General features: G+C 48.2%; 1 protein-coding gene across 3 annotated transcripts in view; it reads left to right on the top strand.

Moving 5' to 3' along the window:
* The window catches only part of LOC138299526 (phospholipid-transporting ATPase ABCA1-like), a 2,649,159-nt gene that overhangs the window by 1,333,902 nt on the left and 1,296,714 nt on the right, over nt 1-18,543 (top strand). The window lies entirely within an intron of this gene.

The raw sequence follows: 18,543 nt of genomic DNA, 5'->3' as shown, positions 1-18,543 counted from the left end.
AGAGGAGCACAATGACAGACAGCTCTCCTCTGCTGCCTGTTTACAGGCTTTTAGAGTAAAATGCATGACTGTTAAATTAACTGTGTGACATAACGCTATTGTTAAACCATCTCTCTGATGCAAATACTGCCTGACAGGTCAAGGCTGGCCTTGTTTCTGGGATAGAACAGGCAACCAGGAATGATTTACTCTAGACTGCCAAAGGACCCATTTTTAAAAAGTCCCTGTCCTCAATGGTAAGTGCTGGTGCCACCTACCATCAGTCACCAAAATAAACTAACTGCCCGGACCCCTATTTGCCAATCACTTTGCACACTATTAGGACCAGATTTAATAAGGACTTGCATTGTCCTGACAATGCAAGTCATCGCAATGCAATGCAATGCAATGCAAGTCCTTCATTATATTTACTAAGCCACACTGTGTGGTTTAATAAATCCAACGTAACTCATTTCATGGTCGGAATATGGGTATTCCCACACATTTACCAGTGGATTTTGATACTATCCTAGATTTACAAAGGTCTGTAAACTGGGATTGCACTAGAATGGTGGTCTTCCCTGTCCTAGGCGTAATGAGGAGAAATATAATATTTTTTCCTTGTTACTTCCTTTTTGTATGTGTTTTGCTTTCTGCGGCACACATACAAAGAGGAAAATGCTTTTAAGGATTGTTTTTTAGTCCAGGAAGATAGCCCTTCTTGCACAAACACAATCTCTTTGTAATACAGACGTATTGCAACCTGGCTCAAGGGTGTCTGTGTTGGTACCTGGCAGTCACAAGTGCTCCAGCACTGACAGCAGAAATGTCCCATATAGTTGTAAATATGGTGCATGTCTGCTCTCTCTCTTTCACGCAATGCAAAGCAGCAAGTTGTCTTGCTGTGTTGCATGAAAGAGTAGTAAACCTGTCCCTTAGTTTTTATCCAGAATTTGAATTTTTAAAAGCAAAACCACGAGCAACTCAATCACCCCGCAAGCCTCTCCACCCCCCCAATCCAAAATACTTTTGATTAGAACATTCTGGACTACCTAATCGACACAGAATCATTTCCATGCAATACCATTTAAAAAATAAAATAAAAACGTTCTCCTTTTTGCAATCATATAGCGCTTGCTACCCCTTGTCATGTGTAGTAAGCACTATATAAATGCAACTACATACAATATAATTTGTGCCTTTTTAGGTCGAGCATAAGCATACAGCCTCTTGTATAATTTTGGTATACTTACTTCTGTGAGCTTAAAGCCATTTCATTTGTGTGATTCAGTTGCATTTAAAAATCCTTGCATGCTAGTGGTCAGTCACGCATCTTTGTCCCTCTTATTTCACTTTGGGAGCCGGGACTAACTACTGTATAATTACGCTTTGTCCTGTTTATCTGTTCTTTGTGGGACTTTTTGTTCTTGGTTTCCTGCTCCTTTGGGTCAATGTGCTTGCAATTCTCAGCTCAGGGGCACTCTACAAACACCCTACTGCTTCTATCATAGAACTTAAATCGCACTTAAACACGCCATGTTCTTGCTTGTCCTGCCACCCAATCACCCTCCTCCCGCTGCCGCTTGCTAACTCCTGTGCCACCCTGGCCCTCGCTTTCAGGCATCTTGCTGTTTCTTTGCAATGTCTGTGGGGTCTTTTTTGTTTATTTTTTTGCAGTTTTATATAGCGCAAACTTGACAAGAAAGTATTGAAGGGCTTTAATTTGTTTTTCTTTGCAGTTTTATATAGCGCAAACTCAATACAAAAGGTATTACAGTGCTTTACGTGAGCACCGGTTACATTATACAAGAGCTCATCCATTTTTGATAGCAAGGGAAGATTAAGTGATTTGCCCAGAATCACAGGATGTTGAGCTGGTGCCAAGACTCGAGCCGTGTTCCTCAGCTCCAAAGTCGACAGCTCTAGCCTTTATGCCACATCCTTTCCCCAAGGGTTCTTCGTCTGGTGCATGTTGGAGCAGTCTGGGAATAACTCATTTTTTTTATATAGCACTTGGCAATAGAGGTTCTGCCATTTCATAGCTCTGCAAAGCAGGTGCCATTCTTAACAAAATCACTATAAGTCATTTGCATCGACCTTGGACACATGAAGAGGTGAAAAAAGGTATGTCATGATTGGTATCTGTGACATTCTCGTTCTGTCAAGACCTCTTCAGTTGGTGCTTTAACCAACTGACTTAAGTAGAGCTTAACAGTAGTACTCTTGATAACCTTTAGAGGGTCACCAATCAAGCACATGGGTTAGTTTTAGGCAGAAAGATGTTGGAAGGTGTTGTCTCCAAAAAGGTGAAAAAGGAATTGTGACTTCAGACCAAGCACTTCACGGTTTCAAGCTTGATAGCAAGAACCATCTAGGCTTTGGATGTAAATCGGGGCTGTTCAGATAGAGTTCAGTTAGTAGAGGCAGGCATTTTCCTATCCCTATAGTGCAAGGAAGCTAACACAAAGGTGCAAGAGTGAGAGGAGCAGCGTATCATATGGCACACAAGTGGAGCAAACGCCATCACTTCCTCCTCTCCGAATTCACTGGTGTCATGACTTTGATCACAGTCCCCTAACAGCTACTGTGACCTTGCAGTTGCCACTTCCGGAGGTTCTGTCTAAAACAGTGCTCGAATAGCAGTGCTTCCTGTTTTAGGAGGCACCACCTCGAATACCCCCCATAGTCACTGTCAAGGGTGCAGAGTGCTTCACCATCACCCTCTGGACTCCTGTGTATAATGATCCAGACATCATCTATCACAGCCCAGTAATGTTTGTAACAAGGGTATTGGAAATGGCCTTTTCTCCAGGATTATCCCCAAACTTGTTCCCATCCCGCTCCTATTTTTCTAACCCGTTTTTGTTGGCTTTAGGACTCTGGGCACTTTACCACTGTTAATCAGTGCTAAAGTTCATGTTCCTTCTCCCCTGAGGCTTGGTTTGATTGGCTTACACCTGTTTGGCATATTTAATTTCTCTGTAAGTCCCTTGTAAAGGGGTATAGCACATACCCAGGGCCTGTAAATTAAATGCTAATAGTGGGCTTGCAGCGCTGATTGCGCCACCCCCAGAAGAAGCCTTTCAAACCTGGCTCTGGCCTGTCACTACAGTGCCTTCATGCACAGTTTACTGCCAAAATGATTTGGCATTTCACGCTACTTTCCAAAGCCTACACTCCCCTTTTACTACACCTAAGTCACCCCTAAAGTACGCCTTAGGGAGTCCTATAGGCAGGGTGCTGTGAAAAGGTAGGACATGTACTTTTGTATTTTAAATGTCCTAGTAGTGACAAACAGCCTCTTTTATTTCTTGTCACTGTGATTGCTGCTCCTCTCATAGGTTAGCATTGGGAATTCCCTTATATATTTGTAAATGTTAATTTCTGATCTGAAAGGAGTAGCGTTGCCATGTTTGGTATGTTTGAAATGGTAGTGTGAAATGTTGATTACTGGTGTAGTGAGATTTTACATTACTATTTTTGAAATACCACTTTTAGAAAGCGGACATTTCTAGTATTTTGCAGCCTTACTTCAATCCACATCTAGGGCAGAGTGACAGTTATGCTTTGTGCATACTTTCCAGACAGCCACAACCCAGGAGTGGCTAGGTGTGACAGAAGATGCATCTGCATCCATCTGCATACTGATAGTCTTCCTGGCCTGAAAGAGGGAAAAGCCATTCACACCTTGTATGATAATAGACTGTGTCCTCTCCTCAGACAAGGGATGATTTCCTCCCTGATGTCTGGAGCCAGGTCTGGGTTGAAAGGGGTTGTGTTAAACTTGAAAGGGTTCCTTTGAGATCACCCCTTGAACAAAGACATTTTTGAGTTTACATGCAGGGGCTCTGTCCCCATGTTTTCAGAGCACTTTCGGAACTGGGTCTGAACCTTTGTCATTAAGACTGCTGCGCTGCACCAAGGTCTCATCTGGACTGCTCTTCTGCTGTTGCCTTGCTACCTTCTACTGGCTGGGTCGCCTAAAGGACTTACTGCATTGCGTTTCTGTTGTTGCACTTCTGTCAGCAGCTCCATGACTGTTTTGCAAGGACACTGTGGTGCTGCCAAGAGAGATCACCATCAGGACTGCTGGACTGATTGTGCTGGTCTACCTGCCTACTTCTGTCTGCCTGGTGTTTCCACCAGTGTTCTCCAAGGGGCCAGGATGGGGCTAATGTGGCTTTGCAGCTCACCGGTTCTCTGTGGGTCCCAGTGCTTTGCCCTATAGACTAAATTGTGTCTTTGAAACAGTGCACATTGTGTGCTTCATTAATTCCCGGCACCTGTTGAGCGCTGCATTCTCCTTTTCTGCTGGGCAAAACTAGCGGGTTGTGAGCGCTGTGTGTTGCTCCTGGTGTCGGGAGAGACTGTCCCCAGCACTTTTCATCATAGAGTGTGGGATGCGCTTTAGTCAATCCTGGTGGTAGTACTTGAAAAGCGCTTCCCCCCCTCACTTTCAGAGAAGGGTGCTTGACACAGCTTTGTCTTTGGCCCTAACTCACTCCATTGAGGCACTGTGCACATGAACCCACTAGTTGCCCGCATTGCTGGAGTAACGGTGAGAGGTTCCCGGTCCAGCTTGGCTTCCCTTATCCCGCCCGTGGGGAGTAACGGAGACATTCCTGGTCTGGTATGGCTTCCCTCACCCTATCCTCAGCCAGAGCAGCCAAAGGCTGCCAAGAGCCGGTGTAGTCTCAGAAGGACTGAGTGCCCGGCAGAGCTGCATCCTGCCTAACCACCTTGAAGATGACAAGCCTGTCATCGCTTCGACAGAATCCTTATTTGGTGCACATATATCCCTGAAGGAGCCTATTCCAAAGCTAGGGTTCCCACTCTCGTAGCCCAGAAGGAGAAGCAAGGTAGGGTATGGAAAGGCAACAGCTGCATTTAAGTATACCTGACTTGGGGGACCCAGTGTGGTTTCCCTTTTACTGCTACAGTTTGTGACCCCCCCATTTTTCCCTTACGTGGAATGTAGTTTGTGGGGCCACTGGGCCCGTTGTCCACATTACGAAAGAGACCTTCAAGGAGGCCCCCAAACACGTCATGCAATGGCCGCTGGGTGTTTGTTGACATTAGAAAGACTCTGGATTACCATATAGAAGACAGGAAGAGCGCAGGCATTCCTGGGACCCACGTTCTGGGCACTGGATTCCATGTCTTTTATCGGTACATGCTGTGATTCATGTGTTTCTCCTGATATTACTTGCTGCACAGCACTAGCGATAAGATGGATGTCATTCTTAGTCTTGCCATGCGTAGGATAACAAGTACTACCTAAGAACTGCTTAGTGTGCAAAGGATTTATGATTTATGTTGTTTTGGTCTTGTCACATACCTATAATACAGAAGTGTTGGACCTGGCTTTTTGACAGGGACATCCCCAAACTTTTTGCCTCCTTCCTCCTATTTTTTCTGACCTGTTGTTGTTGGCTTTTGACCTCTGAGCACTTTACCACTGCTAACCAGTGCTAAAGTGCATATGCTCTCTGTGTAAATTGTACTATTGATTGGTTTATCCATGATTGACTATTTAATTTACCTGTAAGTCCCTAGTAGAGTGCACTACATGTGCCTAGGGCATGTAGATTAAATGCTACTAGTGGGCCTACAGCACTGGTTGTGCCACCCACCTCAGTAGCCCCTTAACCTTGTCTCAGGCCTGCCATTGCAAGGCCTGTGTGTGCAGTTTCACTGCTACTTCGACTTGGCATTTAAAAGTACTTGCCAAGCCTAGAACTCCCCTTTTTCTACATATAAGTCATCCCTAATGTGTGCCCTAGGTAACCCCTAGAGCAGGGTGCTGTGTAGGTAAAAGGCAGGACATGTACCTGTGTAGTTATATGTCCTGGTAGTGTAAAACTCCTAAATTCGTTTTTACACTACTGTGAGGCCTGCTCCCTTCATAGGCTAACATTGGGGCTGCCCTCATACACTGTTGAAGTGGCAGCTGCTGATCTGAAAGGAGCAGGAAGGTCATATTTAGTATGGCCAGAATGGTAATATAAAGTCCTGCTGACTGGTGAAGTCGGATTTAATATTACTATTCTAGAAATGCCACTTTTAGAAAGTGAGCATTTCTTTGCACTAAAAACTTGTTGTGCCCTTCAATCCACGTCTGGCTAGGTTTAGTTGACAGCTCCTTGTGCATTCACTCAGACACACCCCAAACACAGGGTACTCAGCCTCACTTGCATACATCTGCATTTTGAATGGGTCTTCCTGGGCTGGGAGGGTGGAGGGCCTGCCCTCACACAAAGGACTGCCACACCCCCTACTGGGACTCTGGCAGACAGGATTGAGCTGAAAGGGAACTTGGTGCATTTCTTAGAGACTCTTTGAAATCACCCCCACTTCAAAGGCACAACTTAGTATAAAACAGGGCCTCTGCCCTACCTCATCAGACACTTGCTGGAGAAGAAACCTGAACCAGAAACTACATCCTGCCAAGAAGAACTGCCTGGCTGCTCAAAGGACTCACCTGTCTGCTTTCTCCAAAGGACTGCTGTCTTGCTGTTGCCCTGCTGCCTTGCTGAACTCTTGTCTGGCTGTGAAAGTGCTCTCCAAGGGCTTGGATAGAGCTTGCCTCCTGTTCCTTGAAGTCTCAGGACCAAAAAGACTTCTTCCTTTCACGTGGACGCTCCGTGCGCCGAAAATTTCGACGCACAGCTTGTTTCGCGGCGAGAAAAACGCCGCACACCGACGCTGATCAACGCGACGCCCTCGGGACGATCGAGACTTCGACGCACAACCTCGCAAGGACAAAGCCGCCCGACTTCCAAGGAGAAATCGACGCGACGCCTACCGTGAGTGCGAAACTTTGACGCACGGCCTCGCAAGGACAACGCCGCCCGACTTCCAAGGAGAAATCGACGCGACGCCTGCCGTGAGACCAAAATTTCGACGCACGGCCTCGCAAGGACAACGCCGCCCGACTTCCAAGGAGAAATCGACGCGACGCCTACCGTGAGATCGAAACTTCGACGCGCAGCCCCGCAGAACGACGCGCAGCCGGAAAATAAGCAGGAGAATCCACGCACAGACCCGGGACATCTGGTAATCCCCGCGATCCACAAAAAGAGACTGTCTGCGCGCCGGAAAACGACGCCCGACTTCCCCGCGTGGAAAAGAACGACGCAAGTCTGTGTGTGCTGAGCGGAAAACGACGCACACACCCCTTTTTCCACGCATCTCTTCTCCTGTGGCCCTCTGAGGAGATTTCCCACCAGAAACCAGGTACTCTGTGCTTGAAAGACACTTTATTGCTTTTTAAAGACCTAAAGACTCTTAATATCACTTTTCAGTGATATCTTTACAAATTCGTATTGCAACTTTGATCGTTTTGACCTACAATTACCCAGATAAATATTCTATATTTTTCTAAACACTGTGTGGTGTATTTTTGTGGTGTTATACTATGGTGTTGTATGATTTATTGCACAAATGCTTTACACATTGCCTTCTAAGTTAAGCCTGACTGCTCGTGCCAAGCTACCGGAGGGTGAGCACAGGCTGATTTTGGATTGTGTGTGACTTACCCTGACTAGAGTGAGGGTTCTTGCTTGGACAGAGGGCAACCTACCTGCCAACCAAAAACCCCATTTCTAACATTGGTGATCAGCGGTGAGGATAGGACTTGTGTTTGTGCAGTGACATACAGTAGCTAAGTATTTCACTACCTACCCACAGTTGAAGGTCAACTTGATTTTTTATCTCTTTTTTGACTTTTGGTCTCTGATGTCCTCCTGGATATACTATTGATATTTTGGACTTTGGATTTTGGTTTTTGCTGGTAAGATCCTATCAGAATGGGATCGCTTACCTACTTATTCTTTTTGCCTACTGACCACCTCACTAAGGCTGACCTAAGGAAGCTTTGCAGAGAATGTGGCCTTCCTGTAGCAAAGAGATCTACTAAAGCAGAGATGCTACGTGCCTACATAGTCTGGGAGGAAGACAGATGGGCAGAGAGAGAGGCAGCAAGAAACCAAATGACTAAGTACCCCTCAGAGGAGGAGGAGGACGACTCAGATGAGGAAAGAGACCCAGTGAAAAAAGAATGGCTCATGGCTCAAGCACGGTGGATGGAAGAGCTAGATGAGTTTATTGAAAGGGCTGAGGCAGCAAGTCTCTTAGCCCTGGAAGAAGAAAAGATTGCAGCTCAAGAGCTGAGCTGTAAAGAGCTGAAACTGGAGGCCGGAAGGGCTGAGTCCAGTTCAGATGGTGGCAGCAAAAATCTTGCATCTAGTACTGCTGAAGAAGGGCACAAGCCCAGAGATGTGGTACCCAACTTGAAGAAGAGAGTTGACACACCCCAGGCAGTTCAAGGGTATGAGGTAGTTCCCGTTATGCACAGGGTCCCTGAGAAGGATTGGGGAACTGGCACAGGGAGTCATATTCCTACTGGGGGGAGGGACACTTTACTGACTCTAGCAGAGAGTGACAGAGAAAAGGGTTCCCCCCTGGTGGACGTCCTGGATATAGAGTGTAGAGACATCCCAGAAGAGTTTGGGTTGAGTGTCAGGGACAGTCAGATACTGTCTCACCAGTCTCAGGAGGGTGAAGTAGAGTGCTTTTCCAAGGTTGAGTTACTAGGTGGTTGGGTGAAGGGTACTGTGGTTAATACATGTGAAGGGCAGAGTGATGTAATTGCTGGAGAGCATATGTCTGGTCCTTATTTTCCAGAGCTACGCCAACACCAGGTGGAGTGTGAGTTCTCTGACCCCAGGGAACTTACAGTGGAGGCAGACTTTTGGGTGAGTACCAGAGAGTCTGAAGAGGCATTTGGGGGTGCGCCTGAAGGGAGTGGTCTAGGTGATTCCCGACCAAGTGAGGTGGGAGAGGATTGTAGTGTCCCAGGTAGGTCTCAGAGCCTAACCTGTACCGTAGGGCCACCTTTTGAGGGAAGCCCCGCAGTGTCAGAAGAACTTGGGGGGATGACTGTAGACAGCATCCCAACAGTTCTGGTGTCTGGCAGTACCACTCCTAGTGGGGGGGTGCAGAAGTCCAGACATAGGGTTGAGAGGGGGTGGCAGACCCCAGTGGAGGATCTTGAAAGTCAGGGGTCAGCTCTGAGAGCAGAGCCCCCCAGGAATGACCCAGGTGAGACCGTTTCTGGTTTGGGGGAAACCCAGACTCTGCCGGATGGGCAGAGGTCGGGAGACCTGCGCCAACCAGACTCTTGTGTGGCCCTTAGGGACGGCGTGTCCCTTGTGGGGGGTGAGAGTGCCCCCCAGGAAGTCCTGGCATGCCAGGCAAAGATTCAACCTCAGGGTGGTGACTCTGGGTTGGATAACCGGGTTCAGAGGTTAAACTTTGACCTGGTGGGGGGTAGATGTGCCCCCCAGAAAGTCCTGGGATGCCAGGCAATGGCTCAACCTCAGGGTGGTGACTCTGGGTTGGCTTACCAGGTGAAGAGGTCAAACTCTGACCTGGTGGGGGGTAGGTGTGCCCCCCAGAAAGTCCTGGCGTGCCAGGCAGTTGTCCAACCTCAGGGTGTCGACTCCGGGTTGGATGGCCAGGTTCAGAGGTTAAACTCTGACCTGGTGGGAGGTAGGTGTGCCTCCCAGAAAGTCCTGGGGTGCCAGGCAATTGCCCAACCTCAGGGTGGTGACTCTGGGTTGGCTAACCCGGTTCAGAGGTCAAACTCTGACCTGGTGGGGGGTAGGTGTGCCCCCCAGAAAGTCCTGGTATACCAGGCAATGGTTCAACCTCAGGGTGGTGACCCTGGGTTGGAGAACCAGGCTCAGAGGTTAAACTCTGACCTGGTGGGAGGTAGGTGTGCCTCCCTGAAAGTCCTGGCCTGCCAGGCAATGGTTCAACCTCAGGGTGGTGACCCTGGGTTGGAGAACCAGGCTCAGAGGTTAGACTCTGACCTGGTGGGAGGTAGGTGTGCCTCCCTGAAAGTCCTGGCCTGCCAGGCAATGGTTCAACCTCAGGGTGGTGACTCTGGGTTGGATATCCAGGTTCAGAGGTTAACCTCTGACCTGGTGGGGGGTAGGTGTGCCCCCCAGAAAGCCCTGGTGTACCAGGCAGTGGTCCAACCTCAGGGTGTTGACTCTGGGTTGGATGACCAGGTTCAGAGGTTAAACTCTGACCTGGTGGGGGGTAGGTGTGCCCCCCAGAAAGTCCTGGCGTGCCAGGCAATTGCCCAACCTCCGGGTGGTGACCCTGGGTTGGGGTACCAGGCTCAGAGGTTAAACTCTGACCTGGTGGGAGGCAGGTGTGCCTCCCAAGAAGCCCTGCTGTGCCAGGCAATTGTCCAACCTCAGGGTGTTGACTCTGGGTTGGATGACCAGGTTCAGAGGTTAAACTCTGACCTGGTGGGGGGTAGGTGTGCCCCCCAGAAAGTCCTGGCGTGCCAGGCAATTGCCCAACCTCAGGGTGGTGACCCTGGGTTGGGGAACCAGGCTCAGAGGTTAAACTCTGACCTGGTGGGAGGTAGGTGTGCCTCCCAGAAAGTCCTGGGGCGCCAGGCAATTGTTCAACTTCAGGGTGGTGACTCTGAGTTGAGTGGTCAGGTGCAGAGGTTAAACTCTGACCTGGTGGAGGGTCAGTGTGCCCTCCAGGAAGTCCTGGTGTGCCAGGCCATTGTTCAACTTCAGGGTGGTGACTCTGAGTTGAATGGTCAGGTGCAGAGGTTAAACTCTGACCTGGTGGAGGGTCAGTGTGCCCTCCAGGAAGTCCTGGCGTGCCAGGCAATTGTTCAACTTCAGGGTGGTGACTCTGAGTTGAATGGGCAGGTGCAGAGGTTAAACTCTGACCTGGTGGGGGGTAGGTGTGCCTCCCAGGAAGTCCTGGTTTGCCAGGCGGTGATCCAGTCTGAGGGTACAGACCCTGGGCTGGAAGACCAGGTTCAGGGTGTCCCCCCGGACCTGGAGGGAGGGGCTACTGATAACAGTGCCCCTACCATGTTGTCTTCTGAGGAGGCCACTCCTAGTTGGAGGGTGCTGGACCCCAGAAGGGAGGGCAGGGGGAGGGAAGCCTCACCCCGGGCCCTAGTCCAACCTGAAGGTACAGACCCCAGGTTGGAGGGCCAGTGGCAGGTTAACAGCCCTGCACTGGTGGAGGAATGGTACAGGGCGACTTCTGTAAGCCCCCTGGCCATGTTGGACTCTGGGGGTACCGCTCCAGGAGGGAGGGTACAAAGCCCCAGAGGGGAGGACCAGGTTCAGGCTGTCATCCCTGACCTGGTGGAAGGGAGAGTGGTTAAAGGGTGCCCAGCACCTGGGGCTACCGCCCCCCACTCTCCACAGCCACAGTGGTTGGAGAGCTTTGAGAGGCCTGGGGCCTGTCTCTCATCCCTGGCAGCTGTCAGTAATCACTGTGGCTTGCTGTCCGGGTGGACAGAGTTATCCCTGGGGAGGGGACAAGTGTCCCACCCCGGGGATAGAATGGGCAACACCACTGTGTTGGTCCTGGTGGTACTATCCTGCTCCTGGGATACATCTGTGAGCAATGTAAGGTTAGGTGCTGCACAGATGGGATCCGCAGGAAAGGAGAAAGGTTCCCCATGGATGGGCTTAGTGGGCCCTGAGAGTATGGACAGAGGGATCCAATTGGAGTCAGGAAGGCGAAGAACTGGAGCATGCCCCTGCTGTTGTGGGCCTGGGTCCTTGTTCTGTCGCCTCAAACAGGGAAGTACATCAGGATAGTGATTGTTCTCCCCTGGCTTTAGGCTGGTGGGGGGTCATGTTGGACCTGGCTTTTTGACAGGGACATCCCCAAACTTTTTGCCTCCTTCCTCCTATTTTTTCTGACCTGTTGTTGTTGGCTTTTGACCTCTGAGCACTTTACCACTGCTAACCAGTGCTAAAGTGCATATGCTCTCTGTGTAAATTGTACTATTGATTGGTTTATCCATGATTGACTATTTAATTTACCTGTAAGTCCCTAGTAGAGTGCACTACATGTGCCTAGGGCATGTAGATTAAATGCTACTAGTGGGCCTACAGCACTGGTTGTGCCACCCACCTCAGTAGCCCCTTAACCTTGTCTCAGGCCTGCCATTGCAAGGCCTGTGTGTGCAGTTTCACTGCTACTTCGACTTGGCATTTAAAAGTACTTGCCAAGCCTAGAACTCCCCTTTTTCTACATATAAGTCATCCCTAATGTGTGCCCTAGGTAACCCCTAGAGCAGGGTGCTGTGTAGGTAAAAGGCAGGACATGTACCTGTGTAGTTATATGTCCTGGTAGTGTAAAACTCCTAAATTCGTTTTTACACTACTGTGAGGCCTGCTCCCTTCATAGGCTAACATTGGGGCTGCCCTCATACACTGTTGAAGTGGCAGCTGCTGATCTGAAAGGAGCAGGAAGGTCATATTTAGTATGGCCAGAATGGTAATATAAAGTCCTGCTGACTGGTGAAGTCGGATTTAATATTACTATTCTAGAAATGCCACTTTTAGAAAGTGAGCATTTCTTTGCACTAAAAACTTGTTGTGCCCTTCAATCCACGTCTGGCTAGGTTTAGTTGACAGCTCCTTGTGCATTCACTCAGACACACCCCAAACACAGGGTACTCAGCCTCACTTGCATACATCTGCATTTTGAATGGGTCTTCCTGGGCTGGGAGGGTGGAGGGCCTGCCCTCACACAAAGGACTGCCACACCCCCTACTGGGACTCTGGCAGACAGGATTGAGCTGAAAGGGAACTTGGTGCATTTCTTAGAGACTCTTTGAAATCACCCCCACTTCAAAGGCACAACTTAGTATAAAACAGGGCCTCTGCCCTACCTCATCAGACACTTGCTGGAGAAGAAACCTGAACCAGAAACTACATCCTGCCAAGAAGAACTGCCTGGCTGCTCAAAGGACTCACCTGTCTGCTTTCTCCAAAGGACTGCTGTCTTGCTGTTGCCCTGCTGCCTTGCTGAACTCTTGTCTGGCTGTGAAAGTGCTCTCCAAGGGCTTGGATAGAGCTTGCCTCCTGTTCCTTGAAGTCTCAGGACCAAAAAGACTTCTTCCTTTCACGTGGACGCTCCGTGCGCCGAAAATTTCGACGCACAGCTTGTTTCGCGGCGAGAAAAACGCCGCACACCGACGCTGATCAACGCGACGCCCTCGGGACGATCGAGACTTCGACGCACAACCTCGCAAGGACAAAGCCGCCCGACTTCCAAGGAGAAATCGACGCGACGCCTACCGTGAGTGCGAAACTTTGACGCACGGCCTCGCAAGGACAACGCCGCCCGACTTCCAAGGAGAAATCGACGCGACGCCTGCCGTGAGACCAAAATTTCGACGCACGGCCTCGCAAGGACAACGCCGCCCGACTTCCAAGGAGAAATCGACGCGACGCCTACCGTGAGATCGAAACTTCGACGCGCAGCCCCGCAGAACGACGCGCAGCCGGAAAATAAGCAGGAGAATCCACGCACAGACCCGGGACATCTGGTAATCCCCGCGATCCACAAAAAGAGACTGTCTGCGCGCCGGAAAACGACGCCCGACTTCCCCGCGTGGAAAAGAACGACGCAAGTCTGTGTGTGCTGAGCGGAAAACGACGCACACACCCCTTTTTCCACGCATCTCTTCTCCTGTGGCCCTCTGAGGAGATTTCCCACCAGAAACCAGGTACTCTGTGCTTGAAAGACACTTTATTGCTTTTTAAAGACCTAAAGACTCTTAATATCACTTTTCAGTGATATCTTTACAAATTCGTATTGCAACTTTGATCGTTTTGACCTACAATTACCCAGATAAATATTCTATATTTTTCTAAACACTGTGTGGTGTATTTTTGTGGTGTTATACTATGGTGTTGTATGATTTATTGCACAAATGCTTTACACATTGCCTTCTAAGTTAAGCCTGACTGCTCGTGCCAAGCTACCGGAGGGTGAGCACAGGCTGATTTTGGATTGTGTGTGACTTACCCTGACTAGAGTGAGGGTTCTTGCTTGGACAGAGGGCAACCTACCTGCCAACCAAAAACCCCATTTCTAACAAGAAGTTACTATTTTTATAAACCCTATGTGGAGTCTCATTCATGGTGTATTTAATATGTCATTGGTGTGAGTGTGTTGAGCAAACACTTTCCATATTGACCCTGATGATATGAATGACTGCTCTGTGCCAAGCTACCAGGGGGTGAGCACAGGTTATATTTGGTGTGCAACTTACTTGCCCTGACTAGAGTGGTGGGTTCTGCCTGGCTTAGGTTCATACCCTAGCCAACCAGAAACCTCATTTTTACCAAAGGGTAAGAGCAGATTCACCTGAGCTTGAATCTCATGCCAGTACTGCCATTTCATCATAGGTGAAGTCCCACATCTTTCTTCAATACACTACTGCAGTCACTTGCTGTCCACTGCCCATTGGGCTGGTGTTATCATCTGCTACGTGGTTTTTTGATTTTGCATTCCCTTGTACACAAGTGCCTTACACAGGTGCCTTAGAAACCATTATTCAACAGATACCAGTGCATGTCTTTTGTGATCAGGGTAGATATTTACTTTTTAAAAGGTGTAAGAAAACACTTTACTGTCAGACTAAGGTTAACAAATTAAATCATTCACAAGTTTTGCAGAAATAGAACATGGAAGATTGTATCCACTGAAAAGCATCTTTAAATGCTTACTTCAAGCAGATGATGGTGTTGATGTATTTGTAGGTGCAGTGATTACTAGGTCGATCTATGGTGCATCAAAACCCATAAATGTTGCATCGATTAACTATTAACTATTAACTTTACCTGGATAATTAACAGAGTTAACGCGTCTGACCTTATTTGGCTATTGATCATTAGTTTATAAGGGGACGTGTTGGAGGTTCGATGGACCTTTTGACTGTGATCAGAGTAGTTCCCACCATAAGGCTCAGTACCAATACAAATCAATAGCAATTACAATCAATAGCATCAATAATCACAGGTGTCAGTAATTTCCACTTACCATGACCACTTGGCCATGAATAATCACACCTTATGTGAAAGTTAAAATGTTTATTTCCCCATATTAACAATGCTAATGTCACGTCACTTAGTTCCAAATTCAAATGATAAGCATACAGAAACAATACTGGCTGACCCAATCTTCTAAAGAATCTCTGTTTAACATTCTAAGGTTACAGTACAAATCTATAGCAAGAGCTGTGCAAGAGAAATGGCATACAGAAAATACAACTGTTATTACCTGTAGAGAGCATCATCAGTGAGTATTCTAACTAACCTTCTGATTAGAATAGCATGTTTGGGGTTCATGCAAAACAAATTTTGTCAACACAAATTTGGAAAAACATCTAACTACGGCTCTGTTGAAATTAGCGGTTGGTACTTAGGAACTATTAGACCTGACAGCCTTAGGGCGGTGACCCCTAACTTTTTGCCTACCCCTCCAACACTCAGAATACGTGATTATTCATTAGTAAAAATTCAGCGTTAACAATGGCAAGTGCTATAATGGGCATCATAATGAACGTCATCCAACATGCATTTCTGCATGCTTTTAATTTATTTGAATAAACGGTATGTAGCTATATTTTCTTTGAACACCAGGTAACAGAATATGGTCATCAATGTATTAAAGTGGTGTTGTAAAACAGTTGGTTAATTTCACACCGACTGCTTATCTACTCCACCTTCTTTTTGCACTGCAACTGATGTACTAATCACTCAAAACGCGACATGCCCATTCACAAGCAGAAGCAAAATATTCCTGCCTCATTAATATTTATGAGGCAGATGTCATTTTGTGACTACCTTTGAATGACTCGAAATGCCGGGATTGAGGCCGTGGAGGGACAGCAGACCACAGACCCCACATTTCCCCTTCACTAAATGTCAATATTTTTTAAAGTAGAAGCCCTTGTTTAATTGGTAACCTGTGAGACGTCGTGTGAGAAAATTATTTTCTAAAGCCAGTGTAATAACCATCATTTAAGACCTAATAGCTCTAAATTAGTCGGTCATTGTTTTACAGTTTCAGTGTGGTCATCACTTTACTTTTAAATGTGGGAGCCATTTTTGAACTTTAAAAACAATGCCATAACATGCACATTACCATTGCAAGCAGGCCATTTACTGCTATGTAAATTTTTGGTTATTGTTTTTGCAAACATATGCTTGCCATATTTACACTTGCTTAATTTATCCAGAGAATACTTGTTGAGTTTGTGTATGTATTTTATTGTTGATGGGCGTAGGGTTGGATGAACAAATACATTAATGAGGATACTTACGAGTGATAGAGTGGATATATGACGGGTTACTGGGTACCTAGAGTCAACAGTGGCATATGGGGTACATTAAGTTAAAAGCACGGCCTTCTGGCATTGTCAATCCTGGTTTTAAGTTTTTATCAAGCTGGTCAGAAGAGAACGATTCCTTGTAAAATGTCTCTCACACGATGCGGACTAAATCATTGAACATTTTCAATACTTGGGTCAAATAAAGAATATGTATTTACAGCTACAGTCTCCCATGTTCTTAATAATTTGCAAGATTACACTTTGGATATTTTATAAACTTTCAAGAAGAAGCGGTGACTTCACAGGAATCAAAGCATACTGCAGACTGTTTGACTGGCTTACGTGCCCTTTTGAGAATGGCAGGCTAGAAGTGCCCTGGAACACAGTGTCAGTCTGTGTGTGTGTCTGTCAGGACTGGACCGACCATTCTAATATTCTGGCGTTTCCTTGGTGGGCTGCAGGTTATGTGGTGCATTTTGGGCTGTCATGACCAAGCCCCAATCTGGTCATTGCCTCCTGTATGTGGGACTGCTTGGAATGTCATTGCCAAGGTTGATTGTGATTTTCAATCCAGCCCTGGTGACTTTTTCTGCAATTGTTTGTGGTGACATTTTCACCTTTGACCATTGAATTCTATTCTCCTTTCAACTCTCAGGACACATCAGGACCAAGTGCAAAACAGGTAAAGGCAAGGTGTGTGAAAATCCAACAATGAGTAGTTGTGCCCCTTCTCACCACCACCAATGAACAGTGATGCACTATGACAGACTATGCTTTCAATTGTAGCACATTAAACATGCCCTCTGCCTTGATTATTGATCTTGAGAGCTGAATTTGACTTAAACTTGCACAGGCTATACTGGTCTTGAAAGGGCTCCGCCCATGTCTAAATTACTAATCGTGTTTTCTGGCACGCCCATGGGTTATTAATCTTGTGGACTGCCTGAAACAAATTGGTGCTCTTGTGAATCACTGTCTCTGCATCAGACACTGCATGCAGAGTCTGAGGGAAGAATCCCTTGAACAGGAGGGAATGTATTGCCAGAGTGAAACTTTTACTAAATTTAGGGGCATATTTATGAGCCCCTAGCACCACCGGAGTGTCATTTTTATGCCCTGCAACATATTTACAAGGTGGCGTTAAGCCACTATTTCTGGCTTAATGCTACCTTGTAATACAGCCCCTTCACACGCAGCACTTTGGGGGTCATTCTGACCCCGGCGGTCTCTGACCGCCGGGGCCAGGGTCGGCGGGAGCACCGCCGACAGACCGGCGGTGCCCCGCAGGGCATTCTGACCGCGGCGGTTCAGCCACGGTCAGATGCGGGAAACCGGCGGTCTCCCGCCGGTTTCCCGCTGCCCTGCAGAATCCCCCATGGCGGCGGAGCGCGCTCCGCCGCCATGGGGATTCTGACACCCCCTACCGCCATCCTGTTCCTGGCGGGTCTCCCGCCAGGAACAGGATGGCGGTAGGGGGTGCCGCGGGGCCCCTGGGGGCCCCTGCAGTGCCCATGCCCATGGCATGGGCACTGCAGGGGCCCCCGTAAGAGGGCCACACAAAGTATTTCAGTGTCTCCCATGCAGACACTGAAATACGCGACGGGTGCCACTGCACCCGTCGCACCCCTGCAACTCCGCCGGCTCCATTCGGAGCCGGCATCCTCGTTGCAGGGGCATTTCCGCTGGGCCGGCGGGCGCTCTTTTGGAGAGCGCCCGCCGGCCCAGCGGAAATGTATGAATGGCCGCCGCGGTCTTTTGACCGCGGTGCGGTCATTTGTCGGCGGGACCTTGGCGGGCGGCCTCAGCCGCCCGCCAAGGTCTGAATCAGGCCCTTTGTGTGGAAGGGGCGTGCAATGGGTGCTGCTGTGGGCGTGCCACAGCAACACCCATTACATTTTGACACTGCCCCAGATTTACGTGTTTTTGTAAACCTGAGGAAGTGGCAAAAATGTAACGCCACCCAAGGGATGGCATTAGAGTGGTACAACAAGGAGAAATGCTTTTATTTCTCCTCGGTTTTTTTGCTCTTTCTATGTGTGCTGCATTCTGCAACACACAAAAAAAGAGCAAATCACCATTTGGGATTGTTTTTGTGTAGGAAGGTGTACCTTCCTGCACAAATACAAATTCACCCTCAACGCAGCCATCATTGCACCAAGGCGCATTCGGCAGCAAATTTAGCGCCGGTGCCGTGGACAACACAGGGTTGCGCCATATTCTATTAATTATGGCACATCCCTGCGTTGTGAAAATGACAGAGCATGGCGCTGCCAATTGTTGCGCAGTGTCTCGCTCCCTCATTTTCTTTTAAATCTGGGACTTAATAACTTTGAAAACTAACTGACAAACTTAGGGCCCTGAAAAGTCTAGCAGGG

The sequence above is a fragment of the Pleurodeles waltl genome, chromosome 1_2 (assembly GCF_031143425.1).
Source record: "Pleurodeles waltl isolate 20211129_DDA chromosome 1_2, aPleWal1.hap1.20221129, whole genome shotgun sequence".
NCBI classification, from domain to species: Eukaryota; Metazoa; Chordata; class Amphibia; order Caudata; family Salamandridae; genus Pleurodeles; species Pleurodeles waltl.
The sequence above is the reverse complement of the archived record's forward strand: the minus strand, read 5'-3'. Positions and strand labels throughout refer to the sequence as shown.